The sequence below is a fragment of the Rana temporaria genome, chromosome 2 (assembly GCF_905171775.1).
Source record: "Rana temporaria chromosome 2, aRanTem1.1, whole genome shotgun sequence".
NCBI classification, from domain to species: Eukaryota; Metazoa; Chordata; class Amphibia; order Anura; family Ranidae; genus Rana; species Rana temporaria.
Window position 1 is genome coordinate 211,306,548 of NC_053490.1, and position 19,691 is coordinate 211,326,238.

Sequence of the window (19,691 nt, forward strand, 5' to 3'; positions counted from 1 at the left end):
ACAATGTTATATTAAAGGGTCTTGTGGGCACTACAGGGGACTGAGCGTGAGCTGGGCTGCCACCATGGTAAAATGAGCTGTTTTTGTCTCCTTTGTTTTGTTCAGACGATCTCATGTTAAAAAAAGGGCTTGATGGAGTACACGGGATTACTATAACAACCCCACGCCTAACACAGGAATTTAGTGGGAATCTATATATATATAACTCAACGTGTGTGTGCATGTATGTTCCACCATCACGTCCAAACGGCTAAAGATATTTACATGAAACTTGGCACACAGGTTACTTATATGTCAGCCACAAACATAGGATAGGTGGTTTAACCCTTACCCACCCTCATTTGCCTTGGTCAGGGTTTTTCTTTAAAGTCCCATTCAACTCTATGGGAAATACATGTTACTTCATAACAGCTGTAGATATTTCGATAACACTTGGTCACATGTTACCTATACGTCCACTTAAAGTATAGGATCGTTAATTTATCCCTTAACTACCCCCATTGGTGAGGGTCGGGGTTTTTGTTTAAAGTCCCATGCAAAGCAATGGGAAAAGTATGTTCCCACATAACTTCTGTGTTCCTGTCTGCTGTCCCATTTCTTTTTTCAACAGTACTATGAATATCTTGGCTGGTGGTGATATATGTTACAACAACATGGCGTCTTGGTTAACAACATCTGACCTTACATTAATTACATATGACCTTACATAACTGTCACCAAAGGAGCTGCGGTGGCTCAACACGATTGCCACTGCGCCGACAAGCCATTCACCTCTGCAGCTAGGGGTTCGGATCCCGCTCTCGGCTACATGTGAATTGAGTTTGGTGGTCTCAGCCCGGCCCCCGGTGGGTGTGCTATGCGAGGTAAGCCTGCGCTTAGTACGCCCACCCCCCTCCCACAAAAACCACCACACTTACACACGTACTCGATATTGGGTTAACATGCAGGCACTCTGACCACGCGGTCTCTAAAAAGAGAGGTGAAGGACTAACGGGGCTGGTTGAGCGGGCAAATCCTCTCACTCCCTTATAGGGAGTCCCTCTGCCCCGTTGGGCTTCGAAGCGGAGCAGGTAGGACGGTCTGTGTGGGAGGACCCCCTCACACCCGCCATTGCCACCCGGGGCATGGAGAAAGGTGGCAGATTGCCTCTGGGGGAGGCCTGCCTACTCCCAACTCCTGCAGTCCGGCTCCTCTCCCTCGAGTTCACGCACAAAATACACTTTGGAAAAAAAAAAACATAACTGTCACCAATAACTTACCTGGATGATATTTCTCACGGATACGCCTGACCCGGGTCATCTGGCGCCTCTTCAGGTCGGACCATTTTTTGAGGATCGCCAGGCGACTTGGTGCTTCGCCGTTTTGGGCGCGTAGTCCCTCAATTAGGGAGCTGACAACAGCCTGTTTTTCTCGCTGCCTCTTCAGCTCATCATACCCTGTTTCCAGGAACTTCTGCAAGATGAAGAAAAAAGTATATTGTAATACTTTTGTTTAAAGCATTATGGATATATGACGTAAATGTATGGTATTCAACAATTGGAAGCATTCTCGCCTTATTAATCAATGACAGGGGTAACATGACACATTTTATATCCTGCCATTTCGGTCACCACCTTTTTTGCATAAATATAGCAGCCATTATCATTTGCATAATTATGTATATATGATTAACAAAACAGGATACACGTATAGGGGAGATATGCGTTGCTATTCATCTGACCGCTATAATTATTTATAGATTATTTTTTTTCATCCCTATCTTTACTTTATATAGGAACAATAATATGTTTGTTTCTTTTGACTTTTCGATGAATTAATTTTGAATAATGGAGTTGATGTTATTTAACAACTACAACTACCAGCATGCTCTGAAACACCATGTAGCTCACCGTCACCAGCTGTACAACAATTATACTTTAACTCCCAGCATGCCTGGACAGTTAATGGCTGTCCGGTAATAACGGGGAGTTGTTTTGCAACAGCTGTAGGCTCCGTTTAGGAAACAGTGCCGTACAAGATGTTTTCTTTTAATGTGGAGGTGAGGGTGGCTATGTGTATATGTTTTGTTTTTTAATTTATATTTAGTGTGGTGTAGTGTTTTTAAGGTACAGTCAGAGGGGCATGGGGTTCACAGTAGTTTCCCGCTGAGGGTTTGAGCTGCAGCGCCAAATTTGCTTCAGCTAGAAGCACACTGTAAGCCACAGCCCATGTGAATGTACCCTGTACATTCACATTGGGGGAGAGGGGGGGGGGTAATTGCAGCCAGTTGCATGCAGGGAGTTGTAGTTTTGCAACAGCTGGAGGCAGAATTATTTCACATTGGTCACTTTCCTCACTCTCCCATCTTCCTTTTCCCCACTTTCTTTTATTATTTTTCCCCGTGTTCTGTTTTGTTTGTCACTCTTTTTGTTTTGGTGCTTGCACTTTATGTGTGGCGAGTAGGGTGCTGGTCCTCGGGCCGGTCTCTGAAAGTCTTGGGAGTTGGTGGACTCGGCCTTCTGGTTAGGTTCACCGGCTCTCATGGGGTCTCCCTTCGGGGGAGCCTCACTGAGGAGGGTTCTATTTCGGCAGTCCCTCCGAGGATGTTGGGTCCTTGTGGCTTCGGCTGCTTGGACCAAGATGGGTCCATATGGCTTTGGCTGTATGGACCACAGTAACTCTTTTCCCTGTCAGGAGACTAACGCCCCGGGGGATCAGAGACGGGTCCTTTTCGGAGGACCACTGACGTATGCACCCGTCGCAGTTTTTTGTGATGTCACTCTTTATGTGTGTGCACATTTTTCCCTGCACCGGGTGGAGTTTTTGGGTTGTGTTTTGCACGCCACAGGCTTTTCAACAGAAAAAAAACAGCTGGAGGCAGAATGGTTGCAAAACACTACGAGTTTGTTACCTAACTCAGGGTTTCAAGACCAGTACACCTCCAGCTGTTGCAAAACTACTACTCCCATCAGCCACGGTCTGTCAGTGCATGCTAAGAATTTTACTTTTGCTGCATCTAGGGTGCCACAGTTTAGAGACCCGTGCATAAAGGTCTGAAAAATGTGGGCCTGCAGAACTTACAATACTAGAAGTGCCAGCATTCCCAGGCATGCTGGAAGTTGTAGTTCTGCAACATCTAAAGGGCAATATGTATTCGAACGTCCTTGGGCCTTGAGGACCCTGAAGTCAGGACGTTCGCATACGTCCTATGTCCAAAAAAATGTTAAATTCATTATGCTAAATAACAAGGAAAGTGCCTAAATACACATTTACCAACCAGGGTGTCTGCAGCTGTCCAGACATGCTGGGAGTTGTAGTTTTGTAACAACAGGAGACACATTGTTTGGGAAATACTAATATCTGATCTTATATACTAACTTTTAAACTAGACTAAAATGCAGTTAAAGATAATGAAATAACAGTGGTCAAAATACTTACACTAATCAGCATCTTTTCCTCAGCGAGTGTGAAATTGCTTCCAACCATTCTGATATTGCGATGCGATCATAAAGTAGGAAACTGGCAAGGGTCCAGGAAATGGTCGCGTGTTGTTCGCGCGATTGCGCATTCGAAAATTCGCAATGTATCGCAATATTTTTTTCGCTAAAATATCACAAATATTCGATTTCAGAGTGCTCCTACAGCAGTTTTCGAAATATCTGCAAACAATTTCGCATTTTGTGAAATTGCGCTAAAATATCTCGAATATTCGATTTCAGAATGAGCCAATCAGAGCGCTCCTACAGCATTTGGGGAAAATCCGCAATAATTATCGCATTCGCAATATTGCGAAATTTCGATAAAATATCACGAATATTCTGAGCCAGAATGCTCCTACAGCATTTGTCGAAATTGCGCAATAAATATCGCATTCTGCGAAATTTCGATAAAATATCATGAATATTCTGAGCCAGAGTGCTCCTACAGCATTTGTCGAAATTGCGCAATAAATATCGCATTCGCATTTTGCGAAATTTCGAAAAAATATCAAGAATATTCTGAGCCAGAGTGCTTCTACCGCAGTTGTCGTAAATTCGCAATTATTTTCGCATTCGCAATAGCGAAAATTCGCAATCATTTCATTTCGATAAAATATATCACGAATATTCGAATTTAGCGAATATATCTCGAATATTCGACTATGGCGTATTCTGCTCAACACTACCCAACACCTCCTGAAATTTGGGAAAAAAACATGTATTCAAATTATGTAGGCCTACATGTATTACCTGCAGCTGTGCTGTAGGACACTGACCTGATGTGGTTGGATTCTGCAATTCCTGCACAACCGTCGAGGGTGGGTCTTGTCTGGGTGTTGGCTGTGGCGTGTCCACTTCAGCAGCTTCATTGTGCACTATGAGATTGTAAAAAAAAAAAAAAAAGATACATAAATCAAAAAGATTAGAGGCCTAAAAGAGGAATATCAATCATTCTTTTTAAAAAGTGTGGTACAATTGTCTGTTTTTGCAATCCTTCTAAGCTTAACACAGGATTTTATCCATTACCAAAGCTGCTGCATTTCTCTATCTTTGGCCAAGTTTCCTACATGGAAAAACAACAAGTATACACTGGATCACCTCTGTGTGACACCCTAACTGGTTTGTTCTTGTGGCCAACACTCAGTGCCAATCATTACCTCCCTGGGGCCAGAAGCAAAATGACATAACACATGAAAAAAGAGAAGCAGGGGCCGCTGACGACAGTGACATATCACATTAAAGAAAGTTGAGAAGTGGGGGGAGGGGGTGTTCTGCTTTAGGAAATGACATCTTACATTAAATTGCGAAGGAATGGTTGCTGACTTATTGCCTCTTCTCCCATGCAGCCAGCGAGTTGAGAAGCGGGGTGAGGGTGCGAAAATGACTTCTTACCAGTTTGGGCCTCTAGTTATTTGGGGGGCCCTTCACAGCTTTGAGGGGCCCCAAGCGGCTCGCATAGTGAGACTATAGGTCGGATCGGCCATGCCAACCATTGTGCTACCGAGTCCATATGTGTAATCAACTTCTGCGCTCAGCATACTCTCCTTATACTGTATATTGACGTGAGTTGGATTATTTAAATCTAGTTAATAACACATCTACAGTTGTGTTGAAAATTATTCAACCCCCCAATGCTGTAAAGGGTTTAAGTGAATTTAGTGTACATTTGTAATTGTATTCAGAATGAAATCCTACAAGGACTTCTTAAAGAACCATATGCAACTAAAATGACATCAATTGGTTTTGTAATACAGTAGTAAATGTTTATTTTGTGAATTCTTCATTTACACAATTATTCAACCCCTTAAAGACTACTACTCTGAAGAACAGAGGTTCATTGAAGTGTTTTCAATCAGGTCTTAAAAACACCTGTGGATGTCAGGGAGCTGCAATAAAGCCTAATAAGCACCAATCAGGCAGCTTTCAAATGACTTTGATACTCGACTCCTTATAGACATTTACTAGTGTGGTTACAAACATGGTGAAGTCAAGGGAATGGTCCGGGAAGAGGTGATTACTCTTCACAGGAAGGGCAATAGCTATAAGAAGATTGCAAAGATGTTAAACATACCAAGAGACACCATAGGAAGCATCATTCGCAAATTAGAGGCAAAGGGCACTGTTGAAACGCTACCTGGTCGTGGCAGAAAGAAGATGCGGACTTCGACTGCTGTGCGCTACCTGAAGCGTAGAGTGGAGAAAAGTCCCCATGTGACTGCTGAGGAACTGAGAAAAGATTTGTCAGATGTGGGTACTGAAGTTTCTGCCAAGACAATACGGCTCGCACTGCATAATGAAGGCCTCCATGCCAGAACTCCCAGGCGCACCCCCTTGCTGTCTCCAAAGAATAAGAAGATTCAACTGCAGTATGCAAAAATCATGTGGACAAGACATGCTGGTAGGTAAATTGGATCTCGTCCAAATTGGCCCAGTATATATGTGTGTATGACTGTGTGTCCCTAGCGTGTCATGATCCTACAGGGTAAAAATGACCGCACCAACCAAGCAGATACTGGCTGGAAAAAGCGCCCAGAGGCGATTCAGTTCGCATGCGTTGCGCTATATAAGTCATTCATTCATTCACAAACCACAGAAGTTTTGGGATTGTGTTCTCTGGACTGATGAAACAAAATTAGAAGTGTTTGGGCCCATGGATCAATGCTATGTTTGGAGGAGGAAGAACAAGGCCTATGATGAAAAGAACACCTTGCCTACTGTGAAGCATGGCGGGGGGGTCAATCATGCTTTGGGGCTGTTTTGCTACTGCAGGTACAGAGAAGCTTCAGCGTGTGCAAGGTACCATGAATTCTCTTCAGTAACAGGAGATAGTGGATAACAATGTGATGCAGTCCGTCACAAACCTGAGGCTTGGGAGACGTTGGACCTTTCAACAGGACAATGATCCCAAGCATACCTCCAAGTCCACTAGAGCATGGTTGCAGATTAAAGGCTGGAATATTTTGGAGTGGCCATCGCAGTCACCAGACTTAAATCCGATTGAGAACCTCTGGTGGGACTTAAAGAAAGCAGTTGCAGTGCGCAAGCCTAAGAATGTGACTGAACTGGAGGCTTTTGCCCATGACGAATTGGCGAAGATACCCGTAGATCGCTGCAAGACACTTGTGTCAAGCTATGCTTCAAGTTTAAAAGCGGTTATAACTGTAAAAGGATGTTGTACTAAGTACTAAGATTGAATGTCAATTGGGGGTTGAATAAAACTGATAATGATGTGAGCACAGAAAAGACATTTGTGGTTATTTCATTATAAATGTTATGTTATATTTGTCTGACCTACACGTGCCTCTTTGATTTAATTATAAGCAGGATGATCAAAATCAGTGTCAAACTGGGCAAAACAATCAATTTCAGTGGGGGTTGAATAATTTTGAATACAACTGTACATTCAATAAAAAATTGTTGTCACATAAAAAGAACTTAAATGGAATGACCAACCAAATATTATGCCCACAAACATGAACCTTGAAACATCTATTTTTGAACTATATATATATATATATATATATATATATATATATATATATATATATATATACACACACACACACACACACACACACACACACACACACACACAACCTGAAATAAATACCACAAATGCCGCAAAATAATAAATAAATACTCAGATTACACATGAAAATTACTTACGTCTGAGGACTTTTTTAATTCTCTCCATCTGCTCTCGATTTCTCCTTTTCAAAACGCAGGTGCTAGCTGGTATCTAGGCTGATCCCGCTAACACTGCATTTTTGGGAACCCTGAACTGCTGGGGACTTTAGTATAGAAATGATCAGTTCAGATACTATACCACTAAGGGAGGTGTATGCTGTGTGCGTGGGTGTTAGCGCTACTGGCACTAATCTGACGCTGCCAGGGGCGACATAGACCCTAACTGACCCTAAAACCTAACTGATTTTACCCGCTGGGTTACCTTTATTGGGTAACAAAAAAAACAAACAAACCAACAAGCATCACCCGTAACACTTATAAGGTGATCACTGGTGTCAGGGGGTGAAAGTATTAACTAGGGGGCAATCAGGGGGTTAAAACCTTCAGGTAATATATGAGGGTACCTGACGCGATAAAAACCTGACGGTGAACCTAAATTGCTAACTGGCTAATCAACGTCAGCAGTGACACTTATACAGTGATCACGCCCCCCCACCCGCGGGAGGGGAGTAACACACATATACATACATTATACATAGTGGGGTGGGACACAGGTCCCACCCCACTATGTTTATAATTTACCACTACTGTTTTTTTTTTTTTTTAAACCAAATCATTATCAGTGTCTATCCTCATGACACATGACATGAAGCACCTCAATGATTAACAGAGGACAGAATTAAAATTAGACTTGGGAAACTTAACATTAATAAATCACCAGGACCAGATGGCTTGCACCCGAGGGTACTTAGGGAAGTCAAGTAATTGCCAGACCACTGTCAGTAAAAATTAGGTACAGTCTACTAACTGGAATGGTACCAGCTGATTAAAGAAATGCCAATGTAGCACCAATATTTAAAAATGGCCCAAAATACATCCCTGGGAATTACAGACCAGTTAGCCTAACATCAATAGTATGTAAGCTCTTGGAGGGCATGATAAGGGACTATATACAAGATTTTAGTAATGAGAACGGTATCATTAGCAGTAATCATCATGAATTCACAAGGAATTGTTCTTGCCAAACCAATCTATTAACCTTCGATGAGGTCGTGAGTTGCCATCTAGATAAAGGAAGGCCTGTAGACGTGGTGTATCTGGATTTTTCAAAAGCATTTGACACAGTTTCCCATAAACGTTTACTGCACAAAATAAGGTCCGTTGGCATGGACCATAGGGGGAGTACATGGATTGAAAACTGGCTCTCAAGGGCAAGTTCAGAGGGTGGTGATAAATAGGGAGTACTCTAATTGTTAATTTGTTCATAAACAACCTGAAGGATGGGGTAAGCAGTGTAATCTCTGTATTTGTGGATGATACCAAGCTAAGCAGGGCAATAACTTCTCCTTAAAATGTGGAATCCTTGCAAAAAGATCTGAACAAATTAATGGAGTGGGCAACTACGTGGCAAATGAGGTTCAATGAGGAAAACATGTAAAATAATGCATTTGGGTGGCAAAAATAGGAATGCAATCTATACACTGGGAGCAGAACCTCTGCGGGAATCTAGGGTGGAAAAGGACCTGGGGGTCCTAGTAGATGACAGGCTCAGCAATGGCATGGAATGCAAAGGTGCTGCTAACAAAAGCAAACAGAATATTGGCATGCATTAAAAAAGGGAATTAACTCCAGAGATAAAACGATAATTCTTCCGCTCTACAAAACTCTGATCCGGCCGCACCTAGAGTATGCTGTCCAGTTCTGGGCACCAGTCCTCAGGAAGGATGGACTGGAAATGGAGAGTACAAAGAAGGGCAACAAAGCTAATAAAAGGTCAGGAGGATATTCGTTTTGGCTTTGGCTCCCGCTGCTGTCAATCAAATCAATGATGCAGCGCGCTGGGGGGCAGGACAGAGTCATACACTTGGTGGCTATGGCCGCTGAGTGTATCACACGGGAGCGCGGCTGCAAGGTAACCCCCTCGGGAGACAGCCTCCCAGAGGGGGTTATCTCTTGCGGGGAGGAGCCAAGAGAGCCGCCGTGGGACCCCAGAAGAGGATGATCGGGCAACTCTGAGCAAAATAAACTGCAGTGGGAGGCAAGTATGATATGTTTGTTTTTTTAAACCTTAACCTTTTGTGTCGCTTTAAGGTAAAAAAAAATAAAAAATAAAATTAGGTTTCAGCATCCCCCCTCTTTTTACTTAGCTGAGCTCTCATTCGATCCAGTGCCGTGCATGCCTGCTGCTCTTCTCTCCCGTCAATTCCAGGTCTCGCTGGCTTTGCTGTGCCCTTGGCTTCCAGTGCCGTCAATCCATACCAGTGACGAGGGAGCGGGGGGCAGGGTCACGTCCCGCTGTCTGTGTCAATGGACGCAGCAGCGGGGCTCAGGTGCGAGCAAGCGGCTTCCCATGGGGGCACCGGATAGAGAGGAGGGGCCAGGAGCGCCGATAGGGACCCAAAAAGAGGAGGCTCACCAGCGCTTTGTGCATTTCAATTGCACAGAGCAGGTAAGTAGAGAGATGTTTGTTATTAAATAAAATTGAAAAAAAAAAAAAAACCCTTCACAATTACTTTAAGACTTTAGAACCATTTTAAAAGAAAAGCTTAGTTCAGAACCCCAAAACCTTTTAATAGTGCCCCCCTTAATACTCACCTGAGGCCAATTTTGATCCAGTGCTATGCACATCTGCAGCAGCTCTTCTCCCCTCTCCCACAGGCTTGGCTTAGAGCATTGGGAGCTATTGGCTCCAGCTGCTGTCAGTCAAAAGCTTTGAGCATAGCCCGGGGGCAGGGCCTAGTCCCACTGTCAATTAAGTTTTTCATATCGATGTAACAATTTAAAAGAGACAGCGCACCAAACCAGCTATAGTGACATTTCTTTGGGTGTTGATGTATTTAAACACATTTTAGAGTGTTGCTTTCTCTGAGAGTCACAATTCTTTTCACTGTGTCATTTAATAGTCACCGAGTGCAGAAGTATTTTACACAATTGACAAAGACAGTGAGGCTCTGGATCGAGCACACACAAGTGCCCCATAGTAGGCAATGGGAGGAGCAAGGAGTGCAGACAGGGGACCTGAGAAAAGGAGGATCAGGGCTGCTCTGTGAAAAACCCTTACACAGAGCAGATGAGTATAACATGTTTATTATTTTAATGAAAAAATTGTAAAGCTTTATAGTCACTTTAAGAAGCAAGGGATTTTAAAATTGAGAATTTTACAATTATATTGGAGACTAGAGAAAGGCTTAATTCTAAAGTAAAGATTGTGAGGGCAGATCTGAATAGAGCAGATCCTCTAGCCCTGGATTACAGGAAAGAATTCCCTATATATTTTGTGAGGAGTGTGTAGGAATATAAAAATTTAAAATGAATATAAAATTCCCTGAGCACTTGATATCTTTTCCTAGTTAAGAGAAATGTTTCATTACAGGATTTAATTGTATATCCTGTTCTTGGGGTGAAGCTAGAAGACCCCTGATGTCTCCACTGCGAGGACCTTGTCACTACTGTCACATAAGGGGCTTGTCAGTACATACATATATACATGGTTAGGACACGTGTTAATACATAAACACCTATTACACATCCCTACACACACCAGAAGTGGAAGGAGTAGCCATAGAGCCCCTTCCAGCCTTGAAAATGTGGCCTGTGCAAGTGGTAATGACCGCCCGGTCATGAAAGAATTAAATAAAAGAGGAAGCAATTCAAATGTAAATATACCAAATTTGTATTGTGTGTTTATGAAAATATAATTATGGACCTATACACATTTTTTCCCTTTTCCAACGATATATACTCTGATTAAAGCAAGAGTCCTTTGGAAAAATCAATTGGCCATAAGTGAAGATCTAGTGACCCTCTTGCACATTCGCTGACACACTTTTTACTAAGAGATTCCAAGCCTGCCCACCATGGCAAGGTAGACTCTTCTAGGGCAGGACCTACACTAAACCACTCCAAGCTACCCTACTGGATGCTAGTCATCATTTTTCTAATGTTGGATGTATGTTTGTAGTAGGCCTCATCCTATAATCTGTGTGTGTGATCTACTCTCTCCTAATTTGTTTGTCTGTCTGTGTGCATCTATCTAAAGCATGGGTCTTCAAACTATGGCCCTCCAGTTGTTCAGGAACTACACTTCCCATCATGCCTGTAAATGTAAGTGTTTTACAATGCCTCATGGGATTTGTAGTTCCGCAACAGCTGGAGGGCCGTAGTTTGAGGATCCCTGATCTAAAGCATGGACCAGTCAGTTTATGTACATCTGGACTTCCTCTGATAGTGTAGGTCAGTGAATGCCAGTCATTGTATGTTGACCAGTGTGTGTCAGTAAATAAAATATTAGTCCTGTTTTTACCTGGGCACGTAGCTGAACTCATTTGCAATTCGGAGTTTCCTCTTGCCTTCGATCAAAAAATCTTGGTCCTCCCGATTTGAGGATGAAGGCATCGCATGCTCTGTCCATCTGTGCGTACATCTTCAGCCTATAGATCTATTTCCTCTCAGGTGGAAATGTTTTTGAAAACTCCGGGTTATTTGGTTTAATGCCTTCACGTGAAGCAGGCTTGAAATGGGGAAAAAAAAAATATGCAATTGTAGTATTGGTACACAATATAATACCCAACAAGTCAAGCATTAGAATTGCAAAAACAAAAACAAACTTCAGTACCCTACATTTTCAATGAGCAGCATTATAAAAGCATATAAACATGTAACAAGGGCGCTCTGAAATGTCAAGACCTAGCAAATGTCTGCATTGGATAAGGGTATTGAGAGGATGTGATCTTCAAACACTTCAGGCCGCACTCAAAGAGGAAAGCAATCTCTAAGGCCTCGTACAGACGACCGGATCTATCCGCTGGGATTTATCCGCGGATCAGTTCCAGCAGATAGATCCGGTCGTGTGTACGTCTGAGCGGACATTGCCCGGCGGATAAAAATCCAGCTGACGGATTCCCAGCGGATAAAAATTTCCTAGCATGCTATGAAATCTATCCGCTGGAATCCAGTCCAGCGGACTGATCCGGTCGTCTGTACAGACTCACCGGATCAGTCCGTCCGCTCCCCTCCCTCGCATGCGTCGTAATGATTCGACGCATGCGTGGAAGTATTTACCTTCCAGCGTCGCGCATTGTCGCGGCGACGGCGCGACACGTCACCGTGGATGTATTCCGCGCGGATTTCGATCTGATGGTGTGTACAGCCATCAGATCCAAATCCGCCAGAGGATTTATCCGCTGGAAACGGTCCGGCGGACTGTTTCCAGCGGATATCCTCTTGTGTGTACGGGGCCGAATAGAAAACAGATAAAAGAAAAAGGCGCCTCTAAGTGCAGAATTTAAAAACTTTTAATATCCCCAAAAAGGATTAAAAACACTAACAGGATCGAAGATAAGAAAGGGCATATCATATGGGTGATCCAGCATCAGGAGGGTCCCAGTATATACAACTTCCAGCAAAAAAATCAAGGGAGACCAGCAGATATGCACTCCAGGCTCTGGAAACACTGGTGAAGCAGTCTAGGTCAGCATGGAAAAAGGATCCCAGAAATTACGTCAGCAGAAGGGAACAACCAGCATGGACTGCAAACAGGAAATAGGTCATCAAAGCATTATAAAAGCCCCTACAGGCCATCAGTTTAAAGTTAAGATGCTATTAACCGCTTGTCCATGGGAGGACGTCATATGACGTCCTCCACTTTGTGCGGGGATATCTGAATGATGCCTGCAGCTACAGGCATCATTCAGATATCGCCGTCTTCAGCCGCCGATTCTGTGCATGATAAGAACGATCAAAGCAGCGGTTCCGCCGCTTGACCATTCTTATAGGCAGCGGGAGGGGACATGTTAGGTATCTATTTACTCGGTGTGACTTCATCTTTCACATTATAAAAAAAAATTGGGCTAACTTTACTGTTTTGTTATTTTTTTAATTCATGAAACTGTTTTTTCCCCCCCCCCCCCAAAAAAGGCATTTGAAAAATTATTGCGCAAAAACCGTGCGAGAAAAGTTGTAATGACCGCCATTTTATTCCCTAGGGTGTCTGCTAAAAAAAATATATATATTATATATATATATATATATATATATATATATATATATATATATATATATATATATATAATGTTTGGGGGTTCTGATTAATTTTCTAGCAAACAAAATTGTGATTTTTACATGAAGGAGAGAAGTGCCAAAATAGGTCTGGTGGACAAGTGGTTAAAGGGTATTTTTTTAATATGCTAGATACGTGCGTGGTGAAGGCACTGAAGGACCTTGTGGTCTCCGGAAAGGATAATGGCGAACCATCCTCTGAAGCCAGACCAGGATCCTCTGTCGGTCTTCATTGGCGTCTAACTGGCCCCATGGTCTGCGGACTCATCGGTGGCAAGATGGGGAGAATAAAACCTATAAGAAAAACAACATTTTAGTATAGGGCTAAAAGGCGTACATTTGGGAGGGTGTTTAAAGCAGACTTCCGCTTTTCAGAATCCTTCCCCCCTTTGGCACCTTTCGGGGGGGGGGGGGGGGGGGGGGAGGAGGTGGGGCATACCCGTCTAATAGTATTTGCTCCCACTTCTGGGCATAGATATCCGCGCATATCTACGCCACATCCGGCGCTCACGGTCTTCTGGGATACACACAGGTCCCAAAAGACAGCAGGGACTATTCAGATCGCGCAGTAGGGAACCAGGAAGTGAAGCTGCAAGACTTACCCAAGAGCTGAGGGACAGATCGGCTTTGGGTGTTGACATCGCGGGTGCCCTGGACAGGTAAATGTCCATATTATAAAAAGCCAGCAGCTGCAGACTTTAAAAAAAAAAAAAAATTTGGCGGAATTCCGCTTTAAACTGGCAGTTTATACCCACCATTAATAGCTTTCGCCACACATCTACCCACTCTTCTAATGTTGGGCATACATATAATGTTCTTATTTAGTGCAGTCCGTGGGCTACTCTGTCCCTAAATGGAAGAAAGGAAAACAGATCAGCATAAAATACACCAAAATTCATTGAACATTATAATACTTACAAGTACTGATCTTTTTACGATGCAGCATGATACCCACCTGCTGACCGCCACCACGAAGACTTGCTTTTCCAGATATTTGGCCTCCACTGGGAAAAAAATATGTTAGGAAAACATAATTCACCAAAAGTCCATATACTTTTTGCTTTTCATAGTTTTGTAAATAAAAAAATAAAAATAAATAAAAAAAATGGAAAATTATGTATTTTTAAAGGTTTTTTTTTTTCTTGCAGAGGGGGACTTACCTTTTATATGCTGGATACGTGCATAGTGAAGGCACTAAAGGACCTTATTGACTCCGGAAAGAATGATGGTGAACCATCATCTGAAGCCCGACCAGGATCCTCTGTCGGTCTTCATTGGCCAGTCGGTGGCGTCTAACTGGCCTGATGGTCCGCGGACTCATCGGTGGTAAGGTGGGGAGGATAAAACCTATAAGAAATAACATTTTAGTATGGGGCTGAAACCAGGCTGGCTTTCAATGGAGCCGTTTCACATACATGTGGGCCAGTTGCGGTGAGATTTAAAAAAGTGTCCTGTGTGTTTTTCAGTCAGATTCCGGTGCGATTAAAGTGTCAAATTCGCACCTGAATTGCTGATGAAAACCACACCGGACTATTTTTTTTTTTTTTTACAACCGGACTAATTTTAAATACATAATACATTAATAATAATGATATGAAATCCATTAATTCACCCGCGTGTGCAACCCACTGCACCCGGGACTTATAGCCAGAGGCGGCTCTAGACTTTGTGAGGCCTTAGGCAAAACTTAGACCTGAGACCCCACTCACGCCCATAATGGGAAAAATATTATAAAAACTATCAAAATTAACTGTATAAATGCATATATTAACTTAAATCCACAGATATAGATCAAATTGTGCAGCTGCCTACTCATTATCCTCTGTGCTGTCTCGTAAATGTGAAATACATTTGTCAACAAAGTATAAAACAAAAAAAAAGTAATGTTACAACATATTCTTGCACATAACCTGTTTAATGCAACAAGTGATTTTTTTACAAAACATGTAAAACATAAAAACATATAAATATGTAACTTTGCATATTTGCTCAGTAGTGCATGGGACATACCGTAATGGGTATAAAGTGCAATATTTTTCAAGTAACAAAATAACTCAGTTTCTTGTATTCTTCATCAAAACATCAATAAAAAAAAAACTTAAATTGGAACTTTAGTCAGAAAATTAAGTCCTGCTAGATCCCTTCAAGACCCCTTTTCAGGTATAGCTATGAAAATGTTTACAATTAAGTGTCTATACTGTTTAAAATGTAGTAGTACAGTGTCTCACCCCGCTTTGCACATCCTTAGTTGCTCTCCATTTTTAGACACTGTCGAGTTTGTAGAGGCCAATCTGCTGACAGCTTTAAAGTGAAATGTAATGCTCCTATCCTGTACAGCCAATGAAGATGCTTCTGTTTGATCTGCAACTACCATGGTGCTGCTCCAACAAATGGCTGTGAATTCTGAACAGGTGTCTGTTTAGGGTGCCTGCAGGAAAACAGCCTGGTGTAAGAGTGCCCTATTAGAATAGACTTATGCCAGGGTCCTTTCTCTTACTGACTGAAAGCCAATCAAAATAAAAACAAAAAACAAAAAAAAAAAACTGTGTTTCAATATACAATACCACAATATATGTGCTAACTATAGTTGGGTCTCATACACAAACCCCCTGGGAAGTTTTAACAGTAGTACATTTTTTTTAATGTTTCAATATCAGAAGTTTCAAAACATTCTCCTACATTTTGCAGTTGTAAATTCATCTATCACAGATGAATAATTTAATTTTGAAGCCAAATCACGTTCAATGGACAAAACTGCTAAGGCAGATAATCTCTCTTGGCTCATAGTTGATCTGAAGTATGTTTTTATTAATTTTAGTTTTGAAAAGCTCCTCTCAGCTGATGCAACAGTAACTGGAATTGTTAAGATGACTCTTAAAGCAACATAGATGTTTGGATAAACATCAGTTAAATTGTTATCAATCAGGTATTTCAAGGAACCGGACATATCCAATTTTGGAGGTACAGTACGTATACACATTCGTAGCTCTTCATACAATTCCAGACCTCTTATGTCAGAATCAGAAGAATTGGGTAAAGTAAGTAGGGCTTCAAGTTCTTTGCAGTTTTCTAATAGGTCTTTCTCAGATTTCATGCATAAAGAGGAGATATCATATAAAAATCCAAAATTGCTAACATAGCCTTTTAAACCTTCAAAGCGAGGCTCAGCACTAGCATGAATCTTGTCAACAATAACATTGAAATATTCTGCTCTAAACCTGTCTGCAGGGCGAACAACTGCTTCATCTGGACACTCATAATCAAACATCCTTTTGGTCCTGCGTATCCTGCACTGTCGAAATTCTCTTGGGATGTCCATTTCTTCAGCAATTTCTCTTGCAGTAACAATGGCAGAATTAAAGCCATTTTCTCGATATTCTTTCAGCCAGCACAGGAATGCCTCCAAATGTTTTACTGCAGTGTCCAGCTGCATACAAGACTTTTGCCACACTTTGCTGATAAGGTTGATTTTGACTAAAATCTCATACCATACAATTAATGACAGAACAAACTCGTATGACAAAATTTCTTCTTTTAGTGAATTACATTCACTACAGAAAGCAATATCAGCATTCTTCTGTGTCATCTCTTCCAGGCACTCAGCGATTTCTTTTAGCTGGTAACGGACAGCCTTTACACTTTCAACTCTGCACTCCCATCTGGTTTCTGACAATGGTTTGAGGGTAATATTTACCGTATTTATCGGCGTATACCGCGCACTATTTTGCCCTGAAAATCAGGGCAAAATCGTGGGTGCGCGATATACGCCGATACCCGCTTTCCCGCCACGATTTTGAATACTGCGCCCGCATATAGCGAGCGCAGTACACTCGTGAATCTTCGGGCAGTCTCGGCGCCTCTCGTACTGACGTCCTGAGCGTACAGGACGTCAGTGCGAGAGGCGCCCGAGCCTGCCCGAAGATTCACGAGTGTATTGCGCTCGCTATATGCGGGCGCAGTATTCAAAGTCGTGGCGGGAAACGAGCGGGAGGACGCCGCAGAAGCACGCCGGACCCGCCGAAGATGGACACCGGACCCGCCGAAGATGGACACCGGACCCGCCGAAGATGGACGCCCGACCCGCCGAAGACGGACACCCGAAGCCGCAGAAGGACGCCGGACCCGACGAGGCCGCAGATGGACGCCGGACCCGACGAGGCCGCAGATGGACGCCGCGCAAGACACCAAAACTGTAAGTACAAAAAAACAAAAAATCTTTTTTTCCCACAGGATTGGGGGCCACTTTGGGGGTGCGCGGTATACGCCAGAGCGCGTTATACCGCGATAAATACGGTACCTTCTCTTTTAAAATTGCCCATCTATTGGATGAGCCAGAAAATAATGTCTAAAGTCTTTGCAAAACCCCAAAAAATAATTTGGCTTTTACACAAGATGCTGCTGCATCACCCAGAACCAAATTCCAACTATGACAACCACAGGGTGTAAAAAAAAGCTAAAGGATTGATATTTAATATCCTAGTTTTTACACCACTTTTCTCCCCTTGCATGTTTGCTCCATTGTCATATCCTTGACCACGGCAATTTTTGATGTCCAAACCTGATTCCTCAATTTCCAGCAGTATGGTTTTAGTTAGCTCTTCAGCTGTCGTTTTCTCAACTGGTAAAAATCCAATAAAATGCTCGTCAACATCTCCTGATTTTTCATCAACATATCGTAAAACCACAGTCATCTGTTCAACGTGACTCACATCCCTAGTGCAATCCAGAATTATTGAATAATATTTTGCTTGAAGAATCTTTTCAATTACTTTTTGCTTGACAAGTTTGGCCATCAATGAAATGAGTTCATTTTGTATGTTTTTTCCCAAGTAATGGTTGTGAATGCGCTTCTCTTCAATTCGTTGCAAGTGTTCACGAAGAACAGGATCAAACCTTGCACAAAGTTTTATCAGATCAATAAAATTACCACTATTCTCTTCCTCTAAATTATCTGTGTCCTCGAAATGGTAAGTTATGGCATGACAAGAATTGAACAGTGGCTATAAGCCTTTCCAAAATTTCACGCCAACGTTGCTTTTCCAGGAGTATTTGCTTTTGCACCGATGCATCAATAGTTTTCCCACATCTAAATTTTTTCTCAGTTTCCATCCATGTGATTATGTTCTCTAAGTGGTCAGAACTGTTTTCATGCAGACCAAGACGATTGCTCAGGTTCTTCCAGTCATTGCAGCCATTAGACACTAAAGCGTTCCGTAATGGTGAGAATAAACGACAGGCAAAACAGAAAACACAGTCCTTGCTTCTGGAATAAACTAACCAGCGCCTGTCTTGTGTTTCCTTGTTGCTTAGAACCCTGGTGTAATGAAAGTTAGAAAAATTTATTTTTCCACTGTCTAATGGAAAAGTTACCTTTTCTTCCCTTACTGGTCCTTTCTGAATAAAACAGATTCAGTGACAGTGCTTGGCTGTGAATCATCTTCTCTTTCAGTCAAAACTGATTCCATCGTATCATGTTCATGCTCAGGCACCTCTTGACTTGTACTTATCTTGCCTGTCTTCAAAAACGTATGCATAGAGCCACGCAACTCTTGTTTGCATTCCTCAAAAGCAATATTCTTTTTTCTTTTTTGGTGACCAGATTCAAATTTTCGCCCTTTGTCACGTTCTCTTCCACTTTTATGCATATTTGTTTTAAATTTATGGAAAACAAATTTAAATTCTGCTAATCTAGTAATTACACACAGTGTAGTAACACACAATTTTAGAACAAAATAAACAAACAAAATGGTAAAAAGACCAATGCTGGAACAGAATTGAATTGATTGAAGTAATTTCTGCTTCTGGTCTCTCAATTGGTCAGACTGTTTTCATGCTAAATCACTTGATGTTGTCACACCCTTTATAAGCAAACAAATACACTGGTTAACAAGGGTACTTGTATAATGAGTTTTTCAGTGTATATCTGACAAAAAGCTAAGGAGGCAGTCCAATCCAGTTAAGAGGTAGTCCGTTCTGTGGGACAGTCAAACCCAGCTGAGGGACAGTCAAACCCAGCTGAGAGACAGGCCAATCCAGCTGAGAGACAGGCCAATCCAGCTGAGAGACAGGCCAATCCAGCTGAGAGACAGGCCAATCCAGCTGAGAGACAGGCCAATCCAGCTGAGAGACAGGCCAATCCAGCTGAGAGACAGGCCAATCCAGCTGAGAGACAGGCCAATCCAGCTGAGAGACAGGCCAATCCAGCTGAGAGACAGGCCAATCCAGCTGAGGGACAGGCCAATCCAGCTGAGGGACAGGCCAATCCAGCTGAGGGACAGGCCAAACCAGCTGAGGGACAGTCCAAACCAGCTGAGGGACAGTCCAAACCAGCTGAGGGACAGTCCAACCCAGCTATGGGACTGTGACAATCCAATCCAGCTATAGGGCAGTCCAATCCAGCTAAGGGACAGTCCAACCCATCTAAGGGATAGTCCAACCCATCTAAGGGATAGTCCAACCCATCTAAGGGATAGTCCAACCCATCTAAGG

General features: G+C 42.6%; 1 long non-coding RNA gene across 1 annotated transcript; it reads right to left on the reverse strand.

Moving 5' to 3' along the window:
• Nucleotides 1-4,239: 4,239 nt before the first annotated feature.
• LOC120926445 lies at nt 4,240-12,754 on the reverse strand. The gene is made up of 3 exons (XR_005746948.1): nt 12,473-12,754; nt 11,449-11,655; nt 4,240-4,333 (listed from the first exon to the last, which is right to left on the reverse strand). It is a non-coding gene; the product is annotated as an uncharacterized LOC120926445 (long non-coding RNA).
• Nucleotides 12,755-19,691: the final 6,937 nt, after the last annotated feature.